We start from the raw sequence: 15,186 nt of genomic DNA on the forward strand, positions 1-15,186 counted from the left end.
TAAATATTTATTTCTATTTTTGCAAGTTTTCATTGATGTTTGTACACCATCTCAATGCTCAATTCATCATTTTTCGATGATTCCTAATAGGCCCAATCTTCGATTTAGCCCCTCGCGGTTGCCCAAGCCTTCTCCATCATCCAGGAATGGCATTAGCTCAAGTATGAGGCTTATGTACCGTAATGGTTACAATTATTTGTTTTGCTACCTCAGCATCCTAGTTCTCAATGGAACGATGAGGTAGCGTTGCTGTGAATTCCATGGGTCGTTATGATGTTGTTCATGATATATATTTTTCTTGTTTGATTATTTGCTGATTTGTTTGATTACTTTCTTGTGTTTGATGGATGCAATGTTAGGATTTGGGTTGTCGGTTTGATTTGTTTTGATATGGATGGCGGTGATGACGTTGATGATGGTAGGGATGATCAATCTGGCGTAATGCAATATGATAAGATAGTGGTGAAAAAGGAAAGAGTCGGGAGTGATAAGTTTAGTCTTCATTTGTTGAGTGGTTCCCCCTCCCTCGAACAATATAAGAGTATTTTACTCTTTTATATTGAAATTTGGGCCTCAATTGCAAATTTTGAAAGTAGGAGGGGAAATGCGAGAATATTGAAATTTGAGGAGATCAAAATGTATTTTATTCATGAGGTAGTATTAATTGATATTAAGTTTTAGGTGTGGTCAAGTGCAACAGCCTTGTTTGTTTTGATGGTAATTAATAAGAGTGAAAAAGGTGAAGCCATCGTCCAATTCATGCAAGTCCTTTTCTTGCTTTTTCTATGCAAGGACTTCCACGTTCTCTAGTTGAAAGAGTGCCAAATGCTTCACACTCAAGGCAGAGGCACATCCTTTTCCATCCATGTTCTTTGGGACTACCATTTCCTTCACTTCCCCCTTTCCTTTCTCTAGGTAGGTACCAATCTTATTATCTTGTGACATGACAGCTTCCTACCCGAAACGCCCAAATGATGCTCTTTCCCGCTCTCTTAAGCCTCGCTTCTTGGCTTTCATTTCGTCCTTTTTTTTTTGCTCCTCATCTCTTTTCTTTTGTCTGTTTTCCTCCTCATTGGGTAATATTTGTTTGGCTCAAAGGATCCAAGCCATCATCCCCAATGGACGCGACCATAGTTGTCCCACGTGACATACTAATCACCAGCAAGAGAAGTATATGTTTATATGTTTATATACATATTTATCCCTGCAAAATTATATTTTACTTATTTTATTCTCTAACCATCAATTGAAACATAGACATGTTAAACACCTTCCTCATTAGGTGTTAAACACCTTCCTTTTGAGAGATATTCAGGTTATAGTTCTTGACGGATTAGTGCTTCAGGCGAAACACGTTTAGAGAGGCCAATGGAACTGCTTACGACTCTCCGTGATGTACTGCTTCTTGATTTTCTTAGCTGTATTCATATATGCTATGCATGATACTCCTGTTTTAGCAAAAAGGAAAAAAAAAAACACCTGGTCAGCATTATGTCATTGTTTGAGATGATGATTCATTTTACTTATATTGATTAATTAAATTATTTTTTCTAGTTTATGACATTTAAAGAGTAATTTTTTTTTCAAAAAAAGGCAAAACACATACTTCATTTTATTCTTCTATATATTTTCCAAAATTTAAATGTTAGAATAATTAAAACTTACGGATTAGCTCTAATAATTCTAGATATTTTTTTAGATCACATGTTAAGTTTTCATTTTTTTGAAAAAAATACTGGATTTATGGTTAGTCTATACTTACTCTAGTATTAAGAAACAGTGTATATTGTATATCCACATGATCTAAATAATAGCTATGTATATTAAAAATAAATTCTTTTGTTTACTTTACGCATATTTTCAAAATTTTAATAGTTAAAAGGCTAAGAGGTATCACTTTTACTTTAAAATAACTAAAATATATCAATTTAAATTATTTTAAATAATAAAGTTTTAAGTATGCAAAAGAATAAAAAGAAATATATTTATGTTTTATCTTTTAGTCAAAGAATAAAGAATATGAATAGCTTGGTAAATATCATTTTAATTATTGCATTTTAAATCATATGGATCTACATTCCAATCAACTTTTTCTAAAAAAATATAAATTACTATTTAATTAATATGTGATTGGAAAATGTGGAGAACTAATAGAACTAACTAATACCTTTGAATTATTTTACATAATAAAGTTTATAAAATATTGAAAAGAATAAAATGAAGTAGGTATATTATCAAATTTTCTATCAAAAAGGATAAAAATTGACTATTCAAACGCTATAAGCTGATAGAATTAATTCAATTTAACCGGTACCAATAAAATGAATCATAGTTTTAAATCATTACTAAATATTATTTTAGTAGTTTAAGAGGTTTGTGTTATACTTGATGTTTAGGAGTTCAATTTAGCTCTCAAGCATTTGGTTTTCTAGGGCCCCAATGGTGATAAAAGCCGTAAGCCCATTTGCACTTGCACGCACAGGCACATGCACATGCATACACACCTGCACCCACACATGGGCATGCACGTATGCATGGGCATGCGCACACACATACATACACACCCACATCCTTCTACCACACACACACACCATTATGATCCTACGTACACACATGCTGATTACTTACTAAATAGTCTAGCTTATTATTCGATATCTTATTGTATTTTTTCAAATTTTGAGAACCAAACGGAATTTTGTTTGGAGGAATGATTAGAAGTAGAGGTTTGGTTTCTTTATTTTAAATTAAGATTTATTTAAGCATGATGCAAAACTATTTGATATTATTGAAATCTTGTGATACAAGCTTGGATTTTGGTTATTTAAATTTTAAAATTATTTAAATAATATTATTTAATTTTGCTGCTTGTTTTATGATATTTTGATGAGATATTTTACATGTCTGTGGAAATATGATGATTATCACAACCCAGCTCGCAATATCGGATTGGGAGTACGATGCCCATGCATACAAAAAAAAAAAGAAAAAAAAAGAAAAAGAAAAGCACAAGATTACAGCAGGTGCTGCAAACCTTCCTCCAAATTTGGAGTTCTAGTTTTTTAGCCTTCCTAACCACTCCACCTCATGGCTGCAAAATGGCCGGTCCAGGACCCTTCCCACAGAGTTGGTTGCCCGGCTTCCATTGCTTCCTCTAAACCAAAGCACTAAAAAAGGAAGGTGAAAAGCCAAGCCCGCAAAGCATTAACTTCAAGCCACCAGCTTCCTCTGTGGGGTCTTTATCTCCATTTCCTTGGCCATGGGGCCTTTTATTGGTTAGTTTAATTTTTTTTCTTGTTTCCAACAAAATTTAGTGAGAGACTTATGAAACGGAGGCCCCTTCCTTCTCCATAAGTTGGTTTGTGTTTCTTTACATCTCGTGTTCTACTCTGCAAACAGCCCCATCTTCTCATTACTTTTCGTTTATCTTTCTTATAGGTTCTAATTCTCATTTTATGCTACTTGAAAGATGTATGATCCAAGGCACTACCACCAACCAAATCCTTACGGACCATACCCTGCGCAAGGTAATTCTAATTACTGTATAAATCCTATCTCTTGTTTGATATTACCTTTGATTATTTCCCTTGAGGGAGAGAAAAAACCATAACTTAAATCAAATTTCTTTTAATTAAAATCTGTATCTTGTCTTATGTATTTATGGGGTTCTCTTGCAATCATTTTACTGAGGCCTTGTTCTTCAATCATGTTTATTAATTTCTCCTTCCGGACTCTTTTGTTTTTTTCTTTATATATATATATATATAAACAAGCATCCTGTGGCTTTTAAATAACCTCAAATAGTTGGAACAGGGCTTAATACTTGATTTCATTTTCACAGACTTATTATTGAATGTAGGTTATTATCAGGGGCCTCCTGTAATGGCTCCACCTCAATATGCTCCTCCTCCTCCTCCATCCAAAAAAAACAATGGGTTTTTAGCAGGATGGTATGTTTATTGTTCGATTACATCTCTTCTTAAATTTCTAATTCTTCTTTTTCTTCAAGATTTTTACATCCACTTAGTAAAACGATTCGATAAGCTACAAACTGCATAACATAGCAAACATTTTGAGTGAAATTTACACTACAAATGCAAACTTTTCCTAATACTAGATTTGTACCTTTTTTTATGTTTTCCAAACATTCAATGCTAAGTGTGCTGAATGCTAGAGCTTATAAACATCTACATTATCTTTGTACCAATTTATTTTGAAGGAAAATTATCATTGTATTAATATTGTACTACAAAGACATTTGTCTGTCAATTTTGTCTCATGCGGCTAAAGTAGCATGGAAAGCATGGCAAGTAGTGCGACATACATGCTTATAAAATAAAAAATATGCTAATTTATCATCGCATTTCTTTGCATATAGAACTTGGCAATAATCTACTAGTTTCAAGTGCAATATCAAAAGAAGCAATTCAATAAAACAAGTTAAAACACCATTGTGAAGGTTGTCTCATTATTAGAATTGCCTTATTACAATTTGAAATAATCATGCATGTATCATTGCCATTTATTGCGAGACATTGTGAACCATTAATTAATTATTCTCTATTTTTGTTTCATGATATATGAAATCAAATACAAGATATGTTAATTTGTTTCACAGCTAGCCAAATATTAAATATGTCATTAGTGTAGCTTATAATACATGTTTACCGTTCCAAGGACTTAAACGCCATTCATGATCAATGTAAAAAAGATGATATGAGGATCATGAATATTATATTATTGCATTGTGTCATAGATATATTAAAATTCCTTTTTATTTTTTTTGACATATTGCATTTATTTAATTAAAGAAAAGGAAAATAATAATGGAAAGAATAATTATTTGGTACTCGAGAAGAAAATTAATTAATTAATTAATAAGGAATAGGGACAAAATGTCTCGGTAACATTCATGTAAAGTTATGACCTTTGCAATCCTTTTGCACTTGATGTAATATATTTGTTCACATGTAGAATCATTTCATATATTTACTTGTGGAAAAAAATATTTTGTTTAATATAATCGAGAACATTTATGTGGTTATTTCGTAATACATCTGCATATTAATTGATTTAATATGTTCTTCTATAACTATGCAGCCTTGCGGTTCTATGTTGTTGTTGCGTCGTCGACGAATGTTGCGAGTGTTGTTGTGATCCATTGATTTTTTTGGCTAGTTGATTATCACTATTTTAGTAGCATTTGTGAATCATTGATTCAGAGAGGTTTTTATTTTTTTTAAGAGAAATGAGATGATTGTACCTGCAAACTATCACTTTGTACATGTTAGTTCAGATTGATATCTCCAAAAATCTTGACAAATCAAAATGAAGGCAAGAGATTGACCACCTCCAGCTTTGGCACGAGATAATTGTATAAGAGACATCATACAAGGACTTTAAGATTGAGATTATAGCATCATATGTAACAATCTAAGGCCTCACCCAAAATGACTAGTCAAAAAATATTATTTGGATTTCTTAATTTTGTATAAGTATTCAAGATCTACCCAACGAATAACTGATATAGGACTAAACATATGCTCGCATGAGTCCTGATATGCTTCTTCGTTTAACCCCTAACGTCCTCATCAAACTAACTCGTCAGACTAAGGGTTCAAATCTAATCACAAGCTCCACGATCAGTTCGTGGTCAGCCCCAATGGATCCGTGCTACAGTGTTTCTTAGTCCATATAGGTTATAAGTCGGATTCGCTCTGATACCATTTGCAATAACCTAGGAGCTCATCCAAGATAGTTAGCTAGAAGGTATTATTTGGATTTTTTAATCCTGCATAAGTACCCAAAATCTATCCAGTGAATAACTAATATGAGACTAAACACACCACTGCATGAGTCCTCACAACATCCGATGATGCCATATTTGTGGAGGTGTAAAAGTTAAATGAAGCAAAACCGTTGAAGAGAAGAAAGAAATAGCAGCATGCTCCTGTGTGGCTGTGACTTTGAAAACTCTTTCTTGAATGATGGCATGATCCAAAAATAGTATAATTATCTAGGTTCTATAAGGCCTTTGAAATGTTGGAATTATCCTTTCTAAGAATTGCTTAGCAAAACCAATATTTTCTAAAAATAAAATAAAACAAAGCAACGCCTTGCGTTTCTCTTTAATAATAGCCATGTTGGGTAAACAACTAACTACTTCCCGGTTTTCTCTGAGTGGAACTTGGAAAGTTAGCTCATCGAATTTTCTTCCTGGTACTCTCGCACGGTTTCGGTTCAGACTTCGGGTGTTATTAGCATAACTCCAACGTCACCCCATCTTATCCCATGCCGCATTAAGTCTCTCTCAACAAAGAACATGGTCGTCTTCGATGGTCGATCACCATTAGGGAGCTGGGTCTTTCAGCCTCGCCTTCGCAAGTTGGACTCGTTTCTGGTCGAAGAGACGATGCCTACTGAAATAGTCATCAATGGAGGCAAGCCAATCTTGGAAAGCCATTGCTGATTTCTGATAGAATTGCGGTGATTCAGGCATGAAGAACTCCTGGTCATCGCAGGCCTGAACTGAGATTGTTGCTATGGTGGATTCATAGTGGGTTGTCTACAATCTATGGGAGCTGTTTGAAGGCTTCCATCATCACCTCGATCAACTGGGTCGACTCAAGGTGTTCAACTTTGGAATTGGCATTGCTAATTTCTCTTAACTCATTTCGACAAGAAGTAACAATTAGAGCAATGTACATCTTATTCTACTTAAAAATAGAATCGAAAGTTTTAAAAACAATTTGTATTGGAAAGCAACTAGAAGTTCGAAAGCAAAATTTTTTTTTAAAGCAACTAGAATTTCTTCTTTTATCGTGTGTGAGGAGTCAAAGCAAACTAGAAATTGAAATCCTAAACAAAAATCCTAACTTAGTATGTTTGCATCGCAAAACAATGAAGGTCTCCAAAATAAAAGTTATTAGCAAGAAAAAAAAAACTAGGAAAACCATGCTTTGATGCAGAAAAGGCTAATACAGGCTTGGAGCCTAGCACAAGCTTTACGCAGGCTATGCAATAAAAGTGAATATAAACTTAGAATTTGGAAGTTGTTGCTGGAATTTGGACCCGGGGGCGGCCGTCGGCTGAGAAGGAGGAGCTTCGGTGAGGGTTGGCGGGTAGTGGTCTGTCGGCGGGCGGCGTCCTCCGTGGGGCCTGCAAAAAGTCGGTGGCCGGAGTTTCCGGCACCGGCCCTCCGATGCCTAAGTCAGAGGGGGCAAGTGTATATGGAGAGAGAAAATACAGGGGAATCAATGTCTCAAGTTTTGAGTTTTTCTGTCCCCCCTCTAAGATGGAGGGGTTCCCTTTTTATAGAGGGGTACTGGGTTACCTGTGATGTGACAAGGCGAAGTTGCCATACGATTAAGCATGTCGCATGAATTAGTGCACGATCGCGTGAGTTAATGCCTTGCCGTAGGAGATCAGGCCAGAGCTAGGGAGTTGTCATGGCTGATCGGACGCAGCCGAGCTGATTTGCCATGGAGGACTTGAGATCCGTAGATAATAGGAGCCATGCGCATTAATTGTTGAGTAAGCCGGAGGTCTGCAGGAGCCATGCGCATTAATTGTTGAGTAAGCCGGAGGTCTGCAGGAGCCATGCGTATTAATTATTGAGTAAGCTGAAGGTCTGCAGGAGCCATGCACATTAATTGTTGATGGCGGTGGCAGGGCATGGCTCATGGTCGTACTGTAGGTGGATGTGACCGCAGTAGACAGGTCGGGTGCCTTCAGGTCGGACGCCGGGCCGGGCGCCTCCAGGTCGGACGCCGAGCCGGGCGCCTTCAGGCACGTGCTGTCCACGCAGTCATATATTCCGGAGCAACTTATTTTTTCCCCAACACTACCCCTGACTTTCGAGTTCGAGCCGCTTGCGAGCTCGGGCGTGGGAAGTAGCCGTTTTTGCCGTGTTGTAGGCCAGGAAATTTTGAATTGTTTCGGCGCTCCGCGCGCTTCAAGGCGCTCTTAATGGGAGATGATGGGGCGACATCCTTTCGCTTTTCGAAGCATCCTCGCGTCGTGGGCTCATGATGGGGCTCCACGACCCGAAGGGACGCTTCCCTGATTTTGTATTTAAAGCACCGATCCAAATTGGATATGCCGCTTCGGTCTTCGGGGCCGACGCGTAGCATGATCCGGACGGGAGGCGGGATTCTGTCTTGCCGATCCGGGCCATTGGGGGGGTCTATATAGACCCCCGTCCCGGTCCTATGGGTTTCTGTTTGGCTGCTGTTGCTGGTGGTCCAAACCGAGAACGATTGGCACAGCGGTGTGAACGGGGTTCCGTCTGAGTCGCCTTGGTTGGTGTTGATCACGCTCCACTTTCCACCGGAAAACCTGCAAGCAAGCCTCGCACCACCACTGGGGTAGTGGGGGCCCTCCGACGATCAAGTCAGAGGAGATTGGGGGAGAAGGAGAGATAATTGCAGGTAGTAGGAGAATGCACTGGAAGTTCTTGCTTACCTCCCCCCTTCTCCCCCCCGCAGCATATATACTAGGCTGGGGGGTTCTTCTGGGGGGTTGGTCATTGTGTGGCACGATGGAGTTGCCACTGACATGGCCGTTATAGGGCGTCGTGGGGCAGCGCTGGGTACGGCCGTGACAGGGCGTAGTGGAGCTCCGCTTTGTACGGCTGTTACAGGAGATCGTGGAGCAGCGCCGGATACGACCGTTGCAGGGAGTAGTGGAGCAGAGGGTCGTGGCGTGCTTCAGGGGAACAGCCTGTCGTTGTCGAGAGATTGCCGACTCGGGGTCGGATTGCTGGATCAAGGGGCAGCCGACTCGGGGTCGGGCTGCGAAGCCGAAGATATCCGACTCGGGGTCGGGTTACTGGATCAAGGGGCAGCCGACTCGGGGTCGGGCTGCGAAGCCGAAGATATCCGACTCGGGGTCGGGTTACTGGATCAAGGGGCAGCTGTAGTCTTCTTGGGCGCGCGTGTCGGTCACGTGGGGCATGGTGGCTGAGTTCCCCCGTAACAGTAGCCCCCCACTTCCGAGCCTGGAACCGGAAGGGGAACGGGTGAAGGAAGTGATGCTTCGAGATTGCCGCCATCCCTCGGAGAGGCGCGCGCGCTTCGAGCTCCCCGTCTTCTTTATGGCGTATGGGAGTTGACGCTGTATCAACCCTCGGATGCCTGGCTTAGCGCCGGAAGAATTTCCTGAGGCCTGACCCTCGGATGCCTGGCTTAGCGCCGGAAGAATTTCCTGAGGCCTAACCCTCGGATGCCTGGCTTAGCGCCGGAAGAATTTCCTGAGGCCTAACCCTCGGATGCCTGGCTTGGCGCCGGAAGAATTTCCTGAGGCCTAACCCTCGGATGCCTGGCTTGGCGCCGGAAGAATTTCCTGAGGCCTAACCCTCGGATGCCTGGCTTGGCGCCGGAAGAATTTTCTGAGGCCTAACCCTCGGATGCCTGGCTTAGCGCCGGAAGAATTTCCTGAGGCCTAACCCTCGGATACCTGGCCTAGCGCCAGAAGAATTTCAAGAGTCGGGAGTCAGCGAGACGCTACCAAGAGTTAAAAAGAAGAAGGACGAAAGTGAAATGAAGAAACTCTATTTGCATTAACTTTCATTGTTTCAGGGCCGAGACCCATACAACTTGGCAAAACGCCAACACACAAAGAAAAGAACAAAATACAGAAGGTCAGCTTGGAGGAACCCCCGGGTCGAGAACGTCGGGCACGTCCGTAGGGGGTCGGGCACGTCCCTTCCTCTAGCGCCATCTGTTGCGGGATTTTCACCCCGGCAACAGCCTTAGTCCCAACCGAGCCGAGCAGAAAGAGACCGCGTCCCCCACGAAGTATTGTCCGCTTTGGGCGCTCCGGTCCGCGCGTCCAGCGCTGACGGAGGGAGACGTTTCCGGCCCGCGCGTCCAGCGCTGACGGGGGGATTGCCCTCACGGTTTTGTCCCACAAAAGGGCCCTCGTCTGAACGAGAGAGTGCTGGAACAGCTCAGCTCGGCAGAGCGATATGGTATTGTCCGCTTTGGGATTGCCGACGGCTCGGGGGGCCGCGAAGGTACTACCCCGGCCGACGGCGCGGGGGGCCGCGGAGGTACTACCCCTACCCTCACGGTTTTGTCCCTCCTCGGAGGGGCCCTCGTTAGGAAAAGGCTTCGCCCTCCTCATTATAAGGCACGGAACTTTTCCGCTCTAGCCGATGTGGGACTAAATTCAAGGCCCCCTCCCCCCCCCACAACATAGCCCCCCAGCGGGAAGGTTCCGGCCAGGTTTTACCCCAACGGGCCCCCACAGTCCTGGAGGGTAGTCAATGGAGAGAGGAGGCTTGCCCTTCCTCTAGCGCCAACTGTTGCTGGTGGTCCAAACCGAGAACGATTGGCACAGCGGTGTGAACGGGGTTCCGTCTGAGTCGCCTTGGTTGGTGTTGATCACGCTCCACTTTCCACCGGAAAACCTGCAAGCAAGCCTCGCACCACCACTGGGGTAGTGGGGGCCCTCCGACGATCAAGTCAGAGGAGATTGGAGGAGAAGGAGAGATAATTGCAGGTAGTAGGAGAATGCACTGGAAGTTCTTGCTTACCTCCCCCCTTCTCCCCCCCGCAGCATATATACCAGGCTGGGGGGTTCTTCTGGGGGGTTGGTCATTGTGTGGCACGATGGAGTTGCCACTGACATGGCCGTTACAGGGCGTCGTGGGGCAGCGCTGGGTACGGCCGTGACAGGGCGTAGTGGAGCTCCGCTTTGTACGGCTGTTACAGGAGATCGTGGAGCAGCGCCGGATACGACCGTTGCAGGGAGTAGTGGAGCAAAGGGTCGTGGCGTGCTTCAGGGGAACAGCCTGTCGTTGTCGAGAGATTGCCGACTCGGGGTCGGATTGCTGGATCAAGGGGCAGCCGACTCGGGGTCGGGCTGCGAAGCCGAAGATATCCGACTCGGGGTCGGGTTACTGGATCAAGGGGCAGCTGTAGTCTTCTTGGGCGCGCGTGTCGGTCACGTGGGGCATGGTGGCTGAGTTCCCCCGTAACAGCTGCCATCGCTTGTTGTTCTCTGGTATCCCTTTCTTCCATTCCCTCATTTCTCCCGGCGGCCTCCCGAAGCGATTATTTCGGTTTTTCCTCTCCAATCCTTCAACGTCTCCGGCGAAGACCTTAGTAGGTGTTCCCCTTCGTCTGCTCGGGGGCTCTTGCGCTCGCTTTTTTCCTTTTCTTTTTCTCCTATTTTCTTTTGGGATGGGTCGTGGTCCGGACGAAGTTGGGTCCACCATGAGTGGTGAGGAGGTAGAGATGGCTGAGGAATGGTTCTTTCCTCAGCGCGAGTTCCGTCTGGGACTCGCGGGGTCGGAGGATCGGGTAACGAGACCTCCTCCGGGCTGGATCGGAGTGTATTTAGAAACACTCTGGGCCGGCCTGCGATTCCCCCTCTACGGGTTCGTGAACGAGCTCCTGGCGGCATATCAAGTCGTCCCGGTGCAGGTTGCTCCGAACGCGTGGACGATGATTATCGGCTTTTTATCCTTGTGCCTGACGCAGGGGATACCGACTTCCGTAAACATCTTCCGGTGGTACTTCTTGCTAAAGTCCAACCCGGGAGATGGAGAGTGGCTCTACCTTGCCCTTCGGGGTGGTTGGCCACTCTTCCGGGGTGCTCCGACATCCATTGATGGATGGAAGGAGAAGTTTTTCTTTTTGTCTTTCGAGCGGGCGTGGGGGTTCGACCCTCGGTGGGAGCAAGCCCAGCTCTAAACCGCCAACAAGCTCCCCAGATTGTCCAAGGGCGAGTAGGGGATCCTCGACGCTCTTTGCGGCCTCGGGGAGAATATTCTGCTGAATGACCTCGTAAGCGAGGATGCTCTGGTCAATGTTGGCCTGAGCTCGGCGCGCCCTCAGGGTAAGGGTAGTGGTGGTTTTTTCCTTCTCTTTTCTCTCCTTTTTTTATTCGTTTTACTCTTCTTTTGTCCCTTCTCTAACATTCTAACTTTTTCTCTCTCGCCTTTTCAGACGTTTCGAAGATGGTGACTAAGAGCGCAACCCTCTACGCTCGATTTTGAAAGAGGGCAGCCGAGATTGGTGGGGCCCCGCCTGAGCCGAGGAAGAAAGCTAGATCTTCAGCTGGCGTGGGTGCTGAGGCGAGCACAGCCCAAGCCGGATCTTCCAGACCCGCTCGGAAGGAGGTCCCGAGCTCCGACCGTAGGGGCTCGAGCTCTGCAGGGGCTTCTGCGGCGCTCGCATGCCTGGCCCCCATCTCGCAGCGTCCGGGTCGGCCGCCCGTCCGATCTCAGCACTCAGGGCCCGAGTCGGGAAGCAGCCAAGGGGCTGCAAGGCCGTCCCCGTCGAGCCCAGCGAGGCCCAGCCTCCCGGGTCCCTCGGAGGGCGAAGGCCGTCAGGAGAGGAGGCCCTACTGCCCTGATTGGGCAGTCTTCGAGGGTGATTCGGCCCTCAATAATGCCGAAACGGCACGACAGATTTTCCGCGTCGTGCTGCTCCCGGCCGACCAGGCCGAGATCCGGGCTATGAGTTTTAGTAACTTCCTGGATGAGACTCGTCGTTCCGCCGTCTGGGTAAGTTCGCCTAGCCTCTTCTTCTCTTTTTTTTGTGCTCTATTTTTGACCCTAGCTCACTTTCTCTGCTCTGTCTACAGCATCTCCATGAGATCGATACCTTGATCTCCATAGCGGCATACTATCGGGACCGGTCCCGAAGGTGTCTGTGGGGGCAAGAGGTGGCCGAGAGGAAGCTCAGCGAGGCTGAAGTCTCACGGAGGGAGCTTCTGGCGAGAGCGGAGGCCGGTGAGGACGAGTTTCGAGCGCTAACTGCGGAGCTCGAGGAGGAGAAGGCCGCGCACGCTCTGGCCAGATCGGAGGTGCGGTCTGCCGAGGCCCGTCTGGCCGAGGCTCGCTCGGCGCTCACCATCCGTTAGCAGGAGGTGAAGGACACCCAGCTTAAGGTCGAGGAGCTCGAGGCCCGCGACAAGAGGGCCCAGGAGGAGGCTCAGCACGCGGTGCAACTCTTCCGGGAATCGGAAGAGTTCCACGATCTGTTGGAGGAAGAGGCCGTGGATGGGCTCATTCGTGGCTTTGAAGACTTTCGCAACCAACTGAGGTGACTCTGCTCCGAGTTCGACCTCAATCTGCTCCAACCTGGAGCGGGGGTCGAGGAGGAGGATGCACCTGAAGACCCGGCTGGGGCCGAAGTTCAGGCAGCCGAGGAGGCCACTTGGGAGGCTCCCGCCGAGGGGGATCCCAAAGGAGCTTCTGATGCCGCCCTCGAAGCTGCTGGTGAGACCCAGGCCAGGGCCCCTGTTGCGGATGAACCTGGGAGAGCTCCGATAGAGCGCGCCGAGGTGACTGCTGCGGATGACCTCGGAGCTGCGCCCGCCCCTTAGGGTTTTGTTTATCCCCTTTTTTTTTGTTTCTATGTAAACGAGGTCGGCCTCCGAACTCATTGTACAGATCCTTGGTTTTGTACTCAGCCCTCGGGCTTTTATCAGTAAAGAATTTCGCCTTTTCCAAATTTTCATATCCTTTCCTTCGTAGCATATAAACTTTTGGGCTGAATTTTTTTCGGTGAATCATTCCGAGTTTTTGGACTCGACTGAGTCCATAAACTTAGGTTCCGACCACGTTTGCTAGGCAGTTAAGCTTAGGTCCAATGTACTTTAGGAAAACTCGTGTAGTCCTCGAGCTCGGACTCACGTTTCACCGAGCCCTTGAGCTCGAGTTCAAATTTTGCCGAGCCCTTGAGCTCGGCTCCCGAATCGCCGAAGTGCTGTGTTCGGACTCTAGGCTCCAAAAGGGGCTCGTCTTTTAGGTCTGCCTTCCAGAAGATCCGGCTTCCCGGGTATAAGCTCATAAAAGCTTTAGGGTCGGTCTCCGAAGAGATCGCAGATCGAACTAACGTTGGGGCATTTCGCGGCTGTCAGTCTCGAACTTGGTCGATGTACCAACAAGCAGAATCAAAATTTATGGCAAGTGCTTCGGTACTTCCGAGCTCGGCTAGTGTATTAAGGCTCGAGGTCGTTGGGCTCGGCCGAGTCCTCATTCGGCAGGATTTGTATGGACTGGACTGGAGATCACTCTTGCACTGTTGGAGCCAGGCGCTTTGCGTTGCGGCTAGCTTTTAGGGGCGCTTTCTGGCCCGTAGTCCGCTTCTCGCTGGAGTGTTGTCGTCGAGGAATCCACATAGGTGCCACCCCTCTGTCGTTGTCGAGTGTTAGGGGGGGCGCAAAGGCTCTACCCTGTATGTCTTCCCTAGGCCGAGTGGGCTTGGGTTCGTTGTCGACTTACGGGACATCTCGACCTTAGTCGAGGGATCGAGCATGAGATCGAGGGAGCTCGGGCTCGCTGTCGACCTGGTGTCGCTTCTCGAGGTCGAGGGGTCTGGGAACGCACTATCGACCTGCGACGCTTTCCGAGATCGAGGGGTCTGGGAACGCACTATCGACACTCGGGGCATCCCGACCTTAGTCGAGGGATCGTGCGCAAGGTCGAGGGGTCTGAGAACGCACTATCGACCTGCGACACTTCTCGAGGTCGAGGGTTCTGGAAACGCACCATCGACACTCGAGGCATCCCGACCTTAGTCGAGGGATCGTGCGCAAGATTGAGGGGTCTGGGAACGCACTATCGACTTGCAACGCTTTCCGAGGTCGAGGGGTCGGGGAACACACTATCGACACTCGGGGCATCCCGACCTTAGTCGAGGGATCGTGTGCAAGATCGAGGGGTCTGGGAACACATTATCGATCTGCGACGCTTTTCGAGGTCGAGGGATCTGGGAACGCACCATCGACACTCGGGGCATCTCGACCTTAGTCGAGGGATCATGCGCAAGGTCGAGGGGTCTGAGAATGCAATATCGACCTGCGACGCTTCCCAAGGTCGAGGGGTCTGGAAACGCACTATTGACACTCGAGGCATCCCGACCTTAGTCGAGGGATCGTGCGCAAGGTCGAGGGGTCTGGGAACGCACTCTCGACCTGCGACGTTTTTTGAGGTCGAGGGATCTGGGAACGCACTATCGACACTCGGGGCATCCCGACCTTAGTCGAGGGATCGTGCGCAAGGTCGAGAAATCTGGGAACGCACTATCGACCTGCGATGCTTTCCGAGGTCGAGGAGTCTGGGAACGCACTATCGACACTCGGGGTATCCCGATCTTAGTCGAGAGATCTTGTGCAAGGTCGAGGGATCTAGGAACGCACTATCGACCTGCGACGCTTTCCGAGGTCGAGGGG

At 46.7% G+C, this 15,186-nt stretch overlaps 1 long non-coding RNA gene across 1 annotated transcript; it reads left to right on the forward strand.

The window, feature by feature from the left end:
• The first annotated feature begins 3,060 nt into the window (after nucleotides 1-3,060).
• LOC103698153 lies at nucleotides 3,061-5,344 on the forward strand. Its single transcript, XR_602669.3, has 4 exons — nucleotides 3,061-3,272; nucleotides 3,436-3,524; nucleotides 3,857-3,947; nucleotides 5,098-5,344. It is a non-coding gene; the product is annotated as an uncharacterized LOC103698153 (long non-coding RNA).
• The last annotated feature ends 9,842 nt before the right edge of the window (nucleotides 5,345-15,186 follow it).

This window comes from Phoenix dactylifera, chromosome 17 (genome assembly GCF_009389715.1).
Source record: "Phoenix dactylifera cultivar Barhee BC4 chromosome 17, palm_55x_up_171113_PBpolish2nd_filt_p, whole genome shotgun sequence".
Lineage (NCBI taxonomy): Eukaryota > Viridiplantae > Streptophyta > Magnoliopsida > Arecales > Arecaceae > Phoenix > Phoenix dactylifera.